The sequence below is a fragment of the Marmota marmota genome, unplaced genomic scaffold (assembly GCF_001458135.2).
Source record: "Marmota marmota marmota unplaced genomic scaffold, marMar, whole genome shotgun sequence".
Lineage (NCBI taxonomy): Eukaryota > Metazoa > Chordata > Mammalia > Rodentia > Sciuridae > Marmota > Marmota marmota.
Genome location: NW_026000101.1, coordinates 22148385 through 22163107, shown reverse-complemented (window position 1 = coordinate 22163107; position 14723 = coordinate 22148385). Strand labels below are relative to the sequence as shown.

The window sequence follows — 14723 nt, the reverse complement described above, 5'->3', positions numbered from 1 at the left end:
TAAACCTAATGGACCCATAATTTACTCAAGAAAAGAAGTCCAAGGATATTGTATAAGCCTGATCTTGTTCCTCACTTAGCTTTGTGTCCAAGAGGGATGATAACAACCTTCAGATCACAATCTTATCTAAACTATGTATAATTTATAATTATATGTGTAAATTTTTCCCATTTTAGAATATAGTTAAATCACCTCATCTGATATTAATCATTTTATTTAGAGAAAAGGTGTGAATGCACAATGTTTAAAAACTTGGAGGGCTGTAAGAAGTTTCAAGTCAATCCATGACCCATGGTAATTTTCTGCAATAACTCTGTTCTATCAAAACATAATGTGAACTACACATGTATTTTTAATTTTTCTAGTAATCACTTGAAAAATAAAAAGTGGTTGACCTTAGTTTTAATAGCATGTTTTATTTAACCCAATATATCTAGAATTTTATCACTTGAATAATAAATATAAAAATTTTAATGAGAAATTTAATAGTTTTGGGTTTTAAGCCCTTAAAGTCTAATTATTTATTTATTTAAAGTAAAAATAACTTCTTAATTTTTTGTTCATGGTACCCTTACCACAATTTACAGGGCAATGAAATTTAGGTACTGAATATAAAATGAAAAGTTACAACAAACAAAACACCTCAGTGCCAGGTGTGGTGGTGCACACCTTTAAACACCAGTGGCTCAAAAGGCTGAGGAGGAGGATCTCAAGCTCAAAGCCAGCCTCAGTAATACATCGAGGCCCTAAGTAATTCAGGGAGACCCTGTCTAAATAAAATATAAGAAAGGAGATGAGAATGTGGCTTAGTGGTTAAGTGCCCCTAGGTTCAATCCTTGGTACAAAAAAACAAAGAAACAAACAAAACAAAACAAAAACCAAACCTCAGGAATATACATCAAATTGATACTGTATTGCATTAATTAATAGCTGCATTTTAAAAGCAAACTGTCGCCATGAAAGTCCTGAACAAGAAGGGTTTCCTGTTTAAGCTGCAGTTATTTTTCTGACTGTGGGTCATCATTCTTTTCGTGGGAGAATTTTACAGTTCCTCTAGTGCATTTGGACGATTGTCTCACAGTAACCTGCAGCTATCCTAACTATTCTTCACTCTTCTCCCGCTAAGAACAGTGGCCCTTTTCTGCTGTTTTCAAAAACTTATGCCACTGTCTTCTCTGATATAAGGGGGGCTGACTCAAAATGGGGTAGGGAGGAAGAGCATGAGAAGAAGATTACCACTAAATAGGGAAGAGAGATGGGAGGGAAAAGGAGGCAGAAGGGTATTTGCACGGAAGATGGAAGGAGACCCTCATCATTATACAGAATACATGTATGATGTTGTGAGGAGAAAAAAAAAGTGTGTCACATTAGATTGGGTAGAGAGAAGTGATGGGAGGGGAGGGGAGGGAAAGGGGGGATAGGAAGGGAAGCAGAATAAAATAGACATTATTATTGCTGTATGTATATAGGTATGTATGACCAATGTGATTCTGCAACCTGTACAATCAGAAAAATGAGAAATTATATACCCCATTTGATTCAAATGTATGAATAGTCAAGATCATTGTACTGTCATGTGTAGCTAAAAAAAAAAAAAAACTTATGCTACTGCATGGACCACTACCATCACGAGGTCTGTAAGTACCACCATAGGGACTACAGTACTTCTTCCACCAAAACTGCCTACTTTCATGTGTTAACAATTTGGTAATTTTCATCTACTGTAATTTCCCAAATCATTATAGTTTCCACCACCATAGTTAACCACCACCAAAATTTTTGCTTCATTGTAACCATCATGTCTTCCTCAGCAACTAACATATTCATTACCTTGGTTTGCACATCCTGATCCACTACCACTATATCATCTCTTACTGTTATAACCATGACTATTGTCATAAATGTCACCTTTAAATCTATTATATTCACAATTACATCTTCCATAGCAACCTCTGCTGTCACCACTTTCAACATGATGCTCTTCTGCTCCACCAAAGTTACCACTACTGCAAAAATCTCCTCCTAAGTTTCCTCCATGATCCTAGAAGTTGCCAAATCCACTTCCTTGACCTCTGTGCAATCCAGTAGACTGAATCTCTTGCTCGGAAAAGAACTTTTTCACTTCACAAATGTACATATTAGTAGTGTGGTATTTCTGAATAACAATATTATCAACTATTCTAAAGTTATAAAAGCAAAATTTTCCCACATTGTCTGTCTTCCATAATTTCTATAGTTTCAATCTTACCATACTTTTCAAAGTAGTCTCTCAAATTATATTCTTTTATATCATCTTAAATACTACCAAAAAATTTTTCTTCATTATTGGGTGGGCACTGGGCTTCACATAATTCTCTCTAGAAACAGTTCTTGGATTTCACTATTCATCTATCAATGTATGTGGCTAGGAATAAATTGCTAAATCCACCTCTTTAACACAAGAGTAAGTCACAAAACCAAATTCCCTGGAACATTTTGTTGGAGGGCCACTCATTACCACACAATCTGAGAGTGCACCCCATTTATCATAACATTCTGTAATTTAGTCTGTAATTTCAAAGCTCAGATCACCAATAGACAACTTTCTCAACTGCTCTGCTTCCTTTGATCATGGTCATCCATTTTGAGATTGGACTTGCCTCTTTTAACTCTTGAGTCCAATATGAGCTCTCAAAACCTTGTGTGATTTTATCGTTGGAGCTCATCTATTATGACTTTTAGAAGTGCCATATCTCAAAGATATAATAGCCACATTGGCAAGTGGCCATCATATTGGGCAGTGTAGGACTATATCAAATAGCTGCTTATTCAGAAACTATTTAGATGAATGACTCAATGAACAATAAAAGTTTAAAAATTATGTGGTATATTAATATAAAAATTTATAAAATTGAGAGAGATTATTAGAGTGATAAAGGAATTTCCATAAGGTCTGTGGAAGAAATAGTATTAGACCAGGAAACAGGAGATATATGAGTTTTAGTGAACTTCTGTTCTTATTTCATTGTAAGGCTTGTCAAATAAGCTAAACTCCATAGTTATTACTTCTAAAAGAAGCCAGGGTCAATGATATCTTTGGGTCTTTGTAAAGTGAATATAAAGATTCTATGGACAATCTCTGGGGTGTAGAAATTTTAACAAGAAAAGTAAGCCATTTTCATATTTGGTGAATATTAATAACCAGGATCTTACCTTAAAAATGTCATCTACATCTTTTCATGTTGGCCTCACAAGGCAGTCAGAATAATTTTAGTAAATCTCGGCAAATCATAACCTATGATCCATTCTTAAGATCTATTCCTGAGCTTTTCATATCCAAATATTATATTTTGTCAGCACAGCTTAGTAATCCCACATTTAACATGTTCAAATTACATGTATAAAACTAGATTAATTAATTAATATGGATACATGTAAAATGACTCAGTATACTGAAATATGCATGGAAAACTCACTCACTTCTGAAATGATAATTTAATAGATGAATACTATGTATAAACTTAACCAATGTCCATTTAAACTGAAAAGTGAACACTATATAAATGTTTAAACCCCACATGACCTGGCATTGAGTCCATAAAAATATACTGCTCAGATGTCATACTTAGAAGATTATAATTGATGGATGACCCCAGCTGCTATACTGGGATTACACTGCCTTATTTATTCTGAGATCACTGCAATGAGTCATGGACTCACTATGAAGGTACTTGGGTAAGTCCCATATGATGAGGGACTACTCTCTGAGATGAGGTTTGCTCTAGGACTACCCATTGGTCTTGACAAAACTTTATTAGGACAGAGGATCATTGAAGAATGTTCCTTCTAATGCTCCTGCGTTTATATAGCCTATGTCTCTCACATACGGGGACCATATCTGTCATTTATGCAGTTTATACTTTTTGATTATAGCATTATTTTTTAATATATTCAATCACATTTTGGTTTAGTTTCATAGATTTGAGTATATTAAATTAATTTGCACATTCCTGTTCTAACCAACAATATCTTGTAGGCCATAATACTTCCAAGTTTGTAGGTAGCATTTTTCTGGGTTGCCCAAGTAGTGAACAACAAAAGATGTGATATGAAAAGATAAAGATTTTTATTTTATTTTTAAATTTAAAAATATGTAAAAAATCTTGTCTAAAATATTATGCTATAAATCTATTAACCATTAATTTATTTCAGTATTTTCAAAAATATGCTGTCATAAATGCTATGGACATGTAAATATCCACATAACACTATAACCTGCAATGTCAATATTAGAATAAATTAAAATAAAAATAGTTTGGAAAATTAAAATGAATATTATAACAATTAAGGTAAAAATATAATGTGATTCTGGGATAATAGTCTACTTTTTGTAATATATTAATTAGAAAATGTCTACATGTCATTTAATTCTGCTTATAGATTAAGAAGTCTCTAAAATTTATATAAAGAAAACACATAGTGAAATGATTGTGTATATTTAATTTCAAAGATAGATCAGAGATCAATGTAATAAATATTTTCAAAAAGTTGAAGAGATGTCATGTAGAAAATTGTCACTTTTTTCAGTGTACTTTCAGAGAACAATGTGCTGACAGTTGATAGGCAAGATTTTACTCAATATGAAGAAAAATATCCTCACGATAAATTTAAGTCACTTTTTTGTATTCAGTTACCTGAATTTAATATGCCACTTGAGGTGTGGGTGAATTGTAATTTTGGAAGAAAAATGGAATACATTCTTTTATTTTCTGTACTTTCAGAAATATAAATATGTTTTTATTAGGTTGTCCACAATAATGAATGATACATTAGCACAGAAATTAGGGATGAAGTTCTCAATAAAAATGTCTACTGAAGAAAATACTTGCCTTGGAGAAGATGTATCCTCGGTAATCTCTTCTGAGTGTTTCAGCCAGTTCTCCATGACTTTCTGACAATGTTCTATCGCAGCATCAGCTGACACCCTCACAGAGATCCAACAGCTTTCATCCTTGCTTCTTCTGTCTGAATCTCATACTTCAGGGCCTATCTCAACTGTTTCATTGTCCACTGGTCCTGGTCCTCTCTGATATTCTCTGGCACAGTTGTTCTGTATGTCTGTCATCATATGTGGGGGTGAAGAGTAACGTGAAATTACACAAACACAGGGAATCACTAAGAATATGAATAATGAAATATCTGAATTGTAGGCAATCTGTGAACACATATGTGCACTCAAGACACATGTTCACAATGACCTTATTGATAGAACTTGTACTTCCTTCTCTAATTATGGTTATCCTGTAAGAAATCACCATTAATTTATAAATTCATAAATTACCTTTTGTGCTAAGGACATGGATATAAAATTGTGATGTATACTTTGAAGGGACTCACATTTTAGAAGAAGAACACAGGCTGAGAACTCCTATAGCGTGTCCCTTGTTCTTCTGCACAGTATATTTCTGCATAAAAGTGGCCAGTAAGAAATGACTGATGAAAGCATGGAGATTTGTTCTCTCTTATGCCTCAGCACAACACTTTCTAGCTCTTTACTGACTGACTGTGGCCAATGTTCTCTGCTTATTTTCAAAGGAAAGGTGAGAAGAGTTAAGAACTTAATCTAAAAATAAAGAAACTAGATTTAGTACTGAAATTTCTAACAATGGTAATTAGTTGAAAGCATCCTGTGCTAACTTAAAGATTACTAAACACAATAACACACATACCCCTCCAGTGGGAAGGGTCCATGGGAAGAACTGAATAGAGACTACGGGATTAGACCAAGACCCCCTTGAACTGCTAGATGGCATGGATCTGTTGTTCACTTGCAAGTCTTCTTTGATTGTTGACAGAGCACACTACAGTCATCCCAGAGATGCCACAGACCTGCCTCAGAGCCATTGTGGAGCTTGAAAATTCATAGGGTGCATCCTTATCTTAATAAAACAGCTTAATACAGGATTATCTCCAAGACAACTTTGACCACTTTGGAAACTTTAGAGAAAATTTTTTTTAAAAGATCTCATTGACTCCTTCAAAAAGTGCACTGAAGTTACCTTACTGCTGAACTGGTTCCAGTACTTTCTCCTGAGGCTGTTGGCTTTTAGATTCATGTCAGCCTCTGAGATTACTGTGAGTCTGCAGTCTATGTACTCTTCAAGGACCATTGCCAAATATAAGAGTAGAATACATTTCCTGTATTATTAATAAATAAATCAATTCTACTTTCTTCTAATTAAATTTTTGGTTACTTTTTTAAAAAACGCATTACTTTGAACTAACTATAATGCAATTCACCTCCTGTTCCTCTATCTACCCAGGATTTTAAATACTTTCACCACTCATTATGTGTATCATCACTAAAGGAGAAGGGGATGGTGGCACACGCCTGTAATCCCAGGAGTTTGGGAGGCTGAGGCAGGAGGATTGTGAGTTCAAAGTTAGCCTCAGCAACTTCCAGGTGCTAAGCAACTCAGTGAGACCCTGGCTCTAAATAAAATACAGAATAGGAATGGGGATGTGGCTCAGTAGTCAACTTCCCCTGAGTTTAATCCCTGGTACCCACCCCCACCCCACAATAAAAAAGATGGGGAAAGAATTTATAGAATTCTATCTGACCTAAAAGAGGAGAAGTCTCTAAGTGAAGACAAATTTCACCTAAGAAATTAAAAAATCCCTTCTAGTATTCTAACCAGTCCTTTTAAAACAATGAACATTTGCTTTATTTTTAATTGAGGGAAAAAGTTAGTAGGTTCTAGAAAATACTGGACAGTAAATTAATTAAAATCTCCAAATTATTGAAAGAATCACTGAAGAAATACATATGAGCATGAAGAAACAGAGGTGACTGATTGATAACCCAAATGTAATGTGGCTTTACAAAGAACAAAAGAAGCTAAATAAATGTAGCTTCCTGTTTTGGTAACATAACAAGACTGATCAGTTCCAAGAAGGCCATAAATACAAAGTGTGATCACCTTGGGAGATTATGCCATGATATTGCTATGGAAGCATACAGACTAGTAAACAAGGTATCTTAGAGAACTGTATCAGTTTGGATAGTGGTTCCTACAGAACATAGATCAGTGGATTAAAGTCTCTCAGAAGGAGCATCTGTAAAGGTTAGTTGAAGGCCTCTGTAACTGGCCCATTGAGGTTCAATTTTATAAGCAACATGCTTATAAAATTTGAGGCAGATGCAAAGATAAGACAGATAACTACATTTTTAAAATATATTTTTAACCCCTCTTTGTGAAGCAAGAAGTTGCTTATCTTTCTAGGTTTCCTAGTTTTTGCAATAGAATTTAAACTCTCCTCTGTTTGATGGACAAAGCATATACTTTTGGTACTAAGCAACAAAGCAAACTATGTGTATTCAAGGCTCTTTCTGGAAGATAAAACCTTGAATGATCTGTCATGCGATTCTTATCCAATCCAAGTTATTGTATGAACTACAACATTTATAATGCCTAAAATGTTTGCATCTACTACTCTAGAGTCTTAACTTTATCTTTGGAAAAATTCATATAATCCTTCACTGAATTATTTATTCAACCAGTTATTATTGATTTCTTACTATGTGCCAGACCTTGTGGGTAGACATTGAGTATAAACTGAATGAAACAGATACAGTCTAAGCAACAACTAAGTAACACATAGGTCAATGATCAAATACATATGCAATTACAAACTTGGAAAAGTGCTAAAGTGCAATAAATGGTATTCTGCTTCCACTTAGGTGAAGTGAACAGGAATGGCCCGCCTGAGAATAGATCAGTAAGGCTGATGTGGAAAGCTGAAGAGCCAGTGTTCCAAAGGGTTCCACAGAGAGCATTCCAAGCTGAAGAGTAGCACATACAGTGAGAAGTCTGAAAGTGAAGGATGCAAGAGAGGAGACTAGTGAAAAACAGGGAGTGGTAAGAAGGGACCTGATTGTTTAGGTTCTGGTAGTCTAAGTAAGCAATGTGGTAAGCAGAGAAGTGATGATGATGTCCAACACATGGTTTAAAATATCATAAAGAATAGCATATTTGACAGCAGAATGCATTATAATTCTTATTACACATACAGAGCATAATTTTTCATATCTCTGATTGTATACTATGTATATTCACACCAATTAATGTCTTCATACATATAAATTTTTTTTAAAAAGGGCACCAGAACATGTCAAGGCTATCTTAAAAAAAAAGAATAGCATATATATAATCATATTTTTGGAGGCTCTCATAGAAACTATTTTTCCTACATAATGCTTTGTTATACATACTATTATTGAATGATACAGTTATGTTTTATTATCATATCCAATATCTCTAAGGATGCTGATTCTTTATGAAGACCCAGGAAAATCTTCCCTGGGTTACAATACCTGGTGAAATGTTTATTTTGAATCCATGATCTATTTTCATCTTATGGATATACTGAATTTTGTAATAGGTCTTATTTCTTTTTTACTTTGTCTCAGAGGAATATTAAACCACATTTTCACATATCTCCAACAAATGTGCAGGGTTTTGTGGCTTGTATTTCTATAAACTGATTTCACCCTTGGATTTTATCCTTTTCCTGCCTTTACTTTACCTTTACCCAAATTTACTCAGTTGTTTATTTTTCACTTTTTATACAATAGGCATTTTTGTTAGTCATCAAAATGAATACGGTAGAAATAAATTTGCCGGGGGGAGAAAATCAGGAATTTAAAATATCTCAATAATTCCTGTAAGTTTAAAGAACTATTCTTGAGTTCAAAAGTTATTTGTTAAATACAGAATAGAGAATATTTATCTAATATCAGATTCTATGAAAATACATAAACACCACACAGCTTAACCATTTAGGTCAACTGTAAGACAGAGATAGCCTCCCACACATCACTTAATACTGGTGTAGTGTTGAGGTCCTTTTCTGTCTTCCCTGACAAATAATCTCTTGAGGGGAGAGGCCACATTCTATTACCATTGTATCTTCCATACACACTGCAGTGCTGTGCAGGCTTTCATCCAATGTTGAATTCATTAATAAGTAAATATAAAATTTAAAATAAACCTACCATAATCCCAAACTGAATCTTCAAGAGTGAAAAACCCTGAATGCAGGAAGTATGCACACACTGTACTGTATATTACCATGCTTGGCCATGTCTGGATCTCTAAACTTAGCATAGGTGCCTATTTTCAAAGGACTATTTGCAAACTGGAATAGATCCAAAAGAGAGCAGTCTGCTTGAGGAATAGTTAGAAGTTGTATGGTTTGATTAAAAGGAATGTCTAGATTACAAAAAAAAAAAGATCCTTGTAAAAGACATATTGGTCTTCTTCATATATCCAAAGGACAGTCCTGTCTCATTCCAAATAGCAGAATTAGAGGCTGTGGATGGACATTATAAGGAAGAACTTTCTTCAACAGCTTTAGGTTCTCTGTGAGATAATACCCTCTGCATAAGAAGGTAGAAAATTAACTGCACTCACAGGGGAACTCCAATAGTAGTTGATTGGTTATATTAGAAGTTGTTTTATATCCTTTCTAAATTTAAGATGTAAAAACTATATGCCCATAATAAATGTAATGAACAAATAGAGTCCATATGAGCATTTAAGAGTCTAATCTAATTAATGTGTTGTGTAGTGATTGTTTACAGGTGTTAATATGCAGGGAACAAATAATAAAGAAATTTGTATCGGTCATGAAAATGTTTTCAAAGGCAATAGGATTTAACTGAGTCTCATGGATAGAAGAATAGAGAATCACACAATTCCAAACTTGTGGAACAACTGAGAAAAGTTGAAGAATTTTGATTTGGCTGGAATGGTTGGGTATGGGCCATGGTACCAGAACAGGTCAGGCCAGATCACTGAACATATCAGCTGAATTGATAGTTGGGTCCCCAGGGGATGGTATGAGGGCAGAGTATAAGTTCTAGGAGGCTCATATACAAAGGACAGGAAGGGGAGGTTAACCAAAGATAGTGGAGAGGGCTGATANCGGGGGCCGCTTGCAGAGCTGGTTGGGCGGTGGCTGCGGGATTGGACCTCTGCGCCCGCGTGGCCGGCCAAGATTCACTTGTCTGGGGCCAACTGTCACCTCTAATATAACTTACTACTTCCTGGCAGGTCTCCTTTCAGCGGTATTTTGCTAGAAGTTCCTCAGTAGGTAGAATGTAGCTGTTTTAATGGGTGTTTCTGATCCGGTTAATGTGGAGATACTGAAAGTGCTGCTTCCTTGCCGGCCGCCATGTTGGATCCCCGTGCAAACAGTTTTAATAAGAAAAGATATTGTCTCTGTAATAAAAAGTCTAGATACAAGATGAGTTCAGGCTGTTGGACATGGAAGCTGTGGCTCAGTTTCTCTCCATCCCATTTGCTTTACCTTCTACCATGTTTAACTTAATGTTTAGAATAGGAGAGGGACAACTTCTAGTCACTGAATATAGAGTTGGCAGTGTCCATTGGAAGGAAATGCTCATCTCGTCTCTCTCTCTTAGCAGCAAGGACTCCTTGCCCAGAAGTCCCACAGAACACTTCTCTCACATTTTCTTCTCCTGCATTTGTTCATTAGGCCTCTACCATAGGTTGAGTGGCAAGGGAAATGTGATGGGCTTAGACAAATCATTTAGTCGACCACAGATGAGTCTGGTAGCAAAAAAAAAAGTGTATATGAGTCTATAAACTTTTGAAAAAATTCAAAAATTTTCATTTGTAAATTCTTTCAAATAAATGGACAAATGAGTTTTATTTGGGCAAAAATATACTGTACATGAATGATCAGAGCTCCATTATTTTTAAAGACTATATGCAAAGTAGCAATCTTCCACTGAAAAGCTATTAGCTCATATTCCAAAAGATGTGATTTTTAACAGCTTTGATTGAAACATATTTGATTTGATATCTTATATCTTTTAAAAGAAGTCATCTAATATTAATGAAGACAAATGATACAAAAATTATGAAAAATGAAATATTTAAATTTCCCTGAAGCTGCCCTCATTCTCAGATTATTGATTTTCTCTGTTTTGTTTCCAAAAGGTGGAAGTCAGAGCTGCCACAAAGTCACCTTATCATTCTTGGTAAGAATGATGTTTTAAATTTTTTTATTTGATGATTTATAGTTCTTATGAAGTCTTATTCCTCCTTCTGGAAAAATATAAGAAAAAACTCACCACATGGTACAGTTGTATCTGGAATCTCTCTCAAAGGCCCTTCTGATGATTGCTTGATTGCCAGCCAGTGGCACTACTGGAAGCTGGGAGAACCTTTAAGAGGTGAGGTCTACTAGGAGTTCTTATGTATTGGGATTATATTCTCGAATAGGACTGTGGGAACCTGCTTTTTTCCTTTCCCTTTTTAATGTCATAGGCATAAGGTAAGCTGCTTTGCTCCACTATGCCACTGTGGTTGGGATTTCCTTTCCATGCAACATCCTTGTTCCCTTTGGTTTTTCTCATGCTTAATTTGGGATATAACACTTCCATCTTATGCTAAATTTCTGCTAGGCTGACCTAATCTTTTATGGTTAACATATCCAGGTCTACATAAGCAGTTCAAGAACTATGGTCATTTGATGTCCAATGATCAGCTGTTTTACTTCTACTTTAGCCCAAGAGCATTCCAAAAGTTGTTTTATGAAAGCTGTGCACATATCTGTCTTATTTAGCATGTTCTTTCTCCAGAAAACTTGAGGTTTATCAAAAGGCATATGACTTGCTCTGGTGAATGCATAATCCTCTTCCAGAATCCCAGGGACCTGCCTTGTGATTATTCCACTGGGGTGCGTCACAAGTTCCATAAGTTATTCTTTTCTAGTCATACAGTTATAACATCATAGCATTTGCAAAATCACATGCCTTGAATGTCAGGGCTATATTTACAGCAACCTGTATCTCCTGTTTCTTTCCATGACCAATGTGTCTCTGTGAGGGCTGGAGTGGTGAATTAAATGGAGAAATGATAGGAATAATCACCTCTGTGATTTGTTTAGATTATTATATAAGAAAGACATAATATTCATTATCCTTCAAAGGCTGCATATATTGTTTGTAGTTCTCTGTCTTGCTTGGGAGAGGGGTAATTTCGGAAATTTCCACTTAACCTTTTCACTGCTATAGTTCTTATTTCTCGGGCCAAAAGCCACTATGGTATTTGTAACAGCTGCCAAGCAAATCAATCTGAAATGTACATATAGACTAGAGAAATGCCACTGCTTAGGTCTGTCAGCCAAGTGCAACCACAATGTGACCTGGCCTCCATTTATTACTTGGTCCATATATAACACTTTTCTTATAGGGGTCCTAATGATGGTATGGATTTGGATTACCAATGCAAACTCAGACCCTGGAATCCAAGAGTCTTCAAATGTCCATGCATGTCTTTTTATTTGCATATACAGTTATCTGAGTAAATGGTCATAGGTCACTATTTGAAGAAAATAGTGGGAAAATCATTACTGTATAGTTTCTTTAGTGGACTTCTCAAGAAATTATACACATTTTCTTTTCTTTCTTTTTTTTTTTTTCTTTTTGGTGCTGAGGATTGAACCCAGGGCCTTGTGCTTGTGAGACAAACACTCTACCAACTGAGCTACACTCATTTCTGTCAATGAGTTCTTCATGAAAAAACAAGTTCAGTCTAAAATTGGACCAACAGTCATGATTTTTACTGGGATGACTTCCATTAGATACTCAATCATCCATTTTTATTTCCTCTGATGGTAAAAATTATCATTTATTTGTGCCTAGGCAAATGGCTGTCTTTTAATCAGATCAGTAACTCTTCACATGTCAGACACCCCTGGCTACCTCTCCAGATTCTCATGTCATTACAATAATTGAAATACATTTTTTTTTCCTGATGCTTGAGAAACATCATCTGGTCTCTTCTTTTTTCAGGGTCATATAATCTACATCGACATTGTGAGACAGGTTCTATAACAACCTCCCCATCATTAACCCTAGTTGGGAGAGGAGGTTACCACTAAAATTTAATGATGCTGATTCTGTTGCCATAATGTTCCTTATGGCCTTGGTATGTGGTGGGTCCTTTGGACTTTCATCTGGAAAACAAGAATCTGTAGGATTTGGTGGAGTATGTACTGTATATCCATTTCCATATTTTCACTTTTAAAATCTCTTCTTTCAGTTTTTGCCATGGATTTCTGTCCTTTCAACTTTCTTCATTATGGTCTGTCCCACTGTGTGCTTCTAAGTATAATCCTACTAGCAAGTTTGCAATATCTTCCTGACTCCTCACCAGGAGGTTCAGTCTAGTGCTTTCCTGGTGCACTTCCATATCAACGCATTCTCCCAGAGTCAAGAACATGTATTAATAACCTTTATGGAGCACCTTCAGAATACAGTCCTGTCTTTACTTCAGTGGCTTCTGCCAATTTGTGCCAGCTAAGATCTTGCAACTATTTTGTTATATAGTCCACTTTCTTACATATCAAGTATAGCAATACCCCAGGAATGTTACATTCTAACTTATAACAGTTATTGTCAGAATGGTGAAAAAGAGAGGTGAAAGGCCACATCCTGAAAAGTGATGAATTATTTTTAATAAAGGGGAGGTGTGTGTGCATATAATTGTGAGTGTGCATGTGTGTGTGTGTGTGTGTGTGTGTGTTATTTGTGTGTGTACGTAGTGAGGACACAATGCACTTCTTCAGGAACAGAAGGTTGAAAGGTGGTAGAGAATTCAAAATATATAGAGGGAAATCCATTTAGATATCATTAGTCCATTTAGGGGAATCCACCTAAATATCAAAATCTCAAATTTTCCCAATAAGCACCCTGAAAACAGACTTTTCTTGGATAGGTGTTTAGTTTTCTTTACAGTTCAGTCACTCAGACAACCAGATCATAGATAACAGTCCTTAATTTTCTCTGCTCTTTTCATTCAGGAGGTGAGATCATCTGGATTTCACACTTGTTTTTCAATTGTGTGTTACTTGCCCTTATTTGTTCTTTATATTTCTGTAGTGAATTCAACAATTTCTAGAAATAGTCATCCATTATTTGAACTCATTAATGAATCTCCTTCTGTTGATACTACCCAAATTTACTTGTTAAAATTTTAATAATTGGACTTCCACCTTGCATCAAGGATAAATTATGTTCCTCCCTAATGCCAGTGATGAGATACTCATCCAATAAGATGAATGGATGTGACTAACAAAAAATTCCATCTTATTGACCACTTTCCTGAGCTAATTATACATCTACTGTTTCAGTATGAGGGTCTTTGAAGTGCATACTGAGACAATATGGATAGCATACTATTAGCTGCTTATGAGGATGTGATATTTGAAACTGGGGTTTTTAGATACAAGAGAGTATAAATGGCACCCTGAAGCTCTCTTGTTAAGGGATATATATGGAAAAGGCACAAAAACCTCATTATAAATCTGGATTTTTTACAACTTATCTGTGTACGCGATTCCTGTGTACATGATCAAACACAAATCCCTATTATGTCAGTGTGAATCTAAAGGCTGGTCCTCCAAAAACTCAAACTGACATATCAAAGAGTTTAACAAAAGAGATATTTAGGAGTGTTTGTAGCTATACCCTCACTATTCACAAATTTCTGTATAGGAAAGAGTAGTTGTATGGTGGATGCTGCCTTGATCAAGAATCTCTCTCAAAACCAAATATGAATGCTAATAATATCACACAAATTCTTTCATTTTTATTTATTATGACTTTACACATTTGTTTATAGGTGGTTTTGAGTCATTGATGTTACTGA

At 35.3% G+C, this 14723-nt stretch overlaps 1 non-coding gene across 1 annotated transcript; it reads right to left on the bottom strand.

Annotated features, from left to right (window-relative positions):
• Window positions 1-12494: 12494 nt before the first annotated feature.
• Trnav-cac lies at window positions 12495-12566 on the bottom strand. The gene has a single exon. It is a non-coding gene; the product is annotated as a tRNA-Val (tRNA).
• Window positions 12567-14723: the final 2157 nt, after the last annotated feature.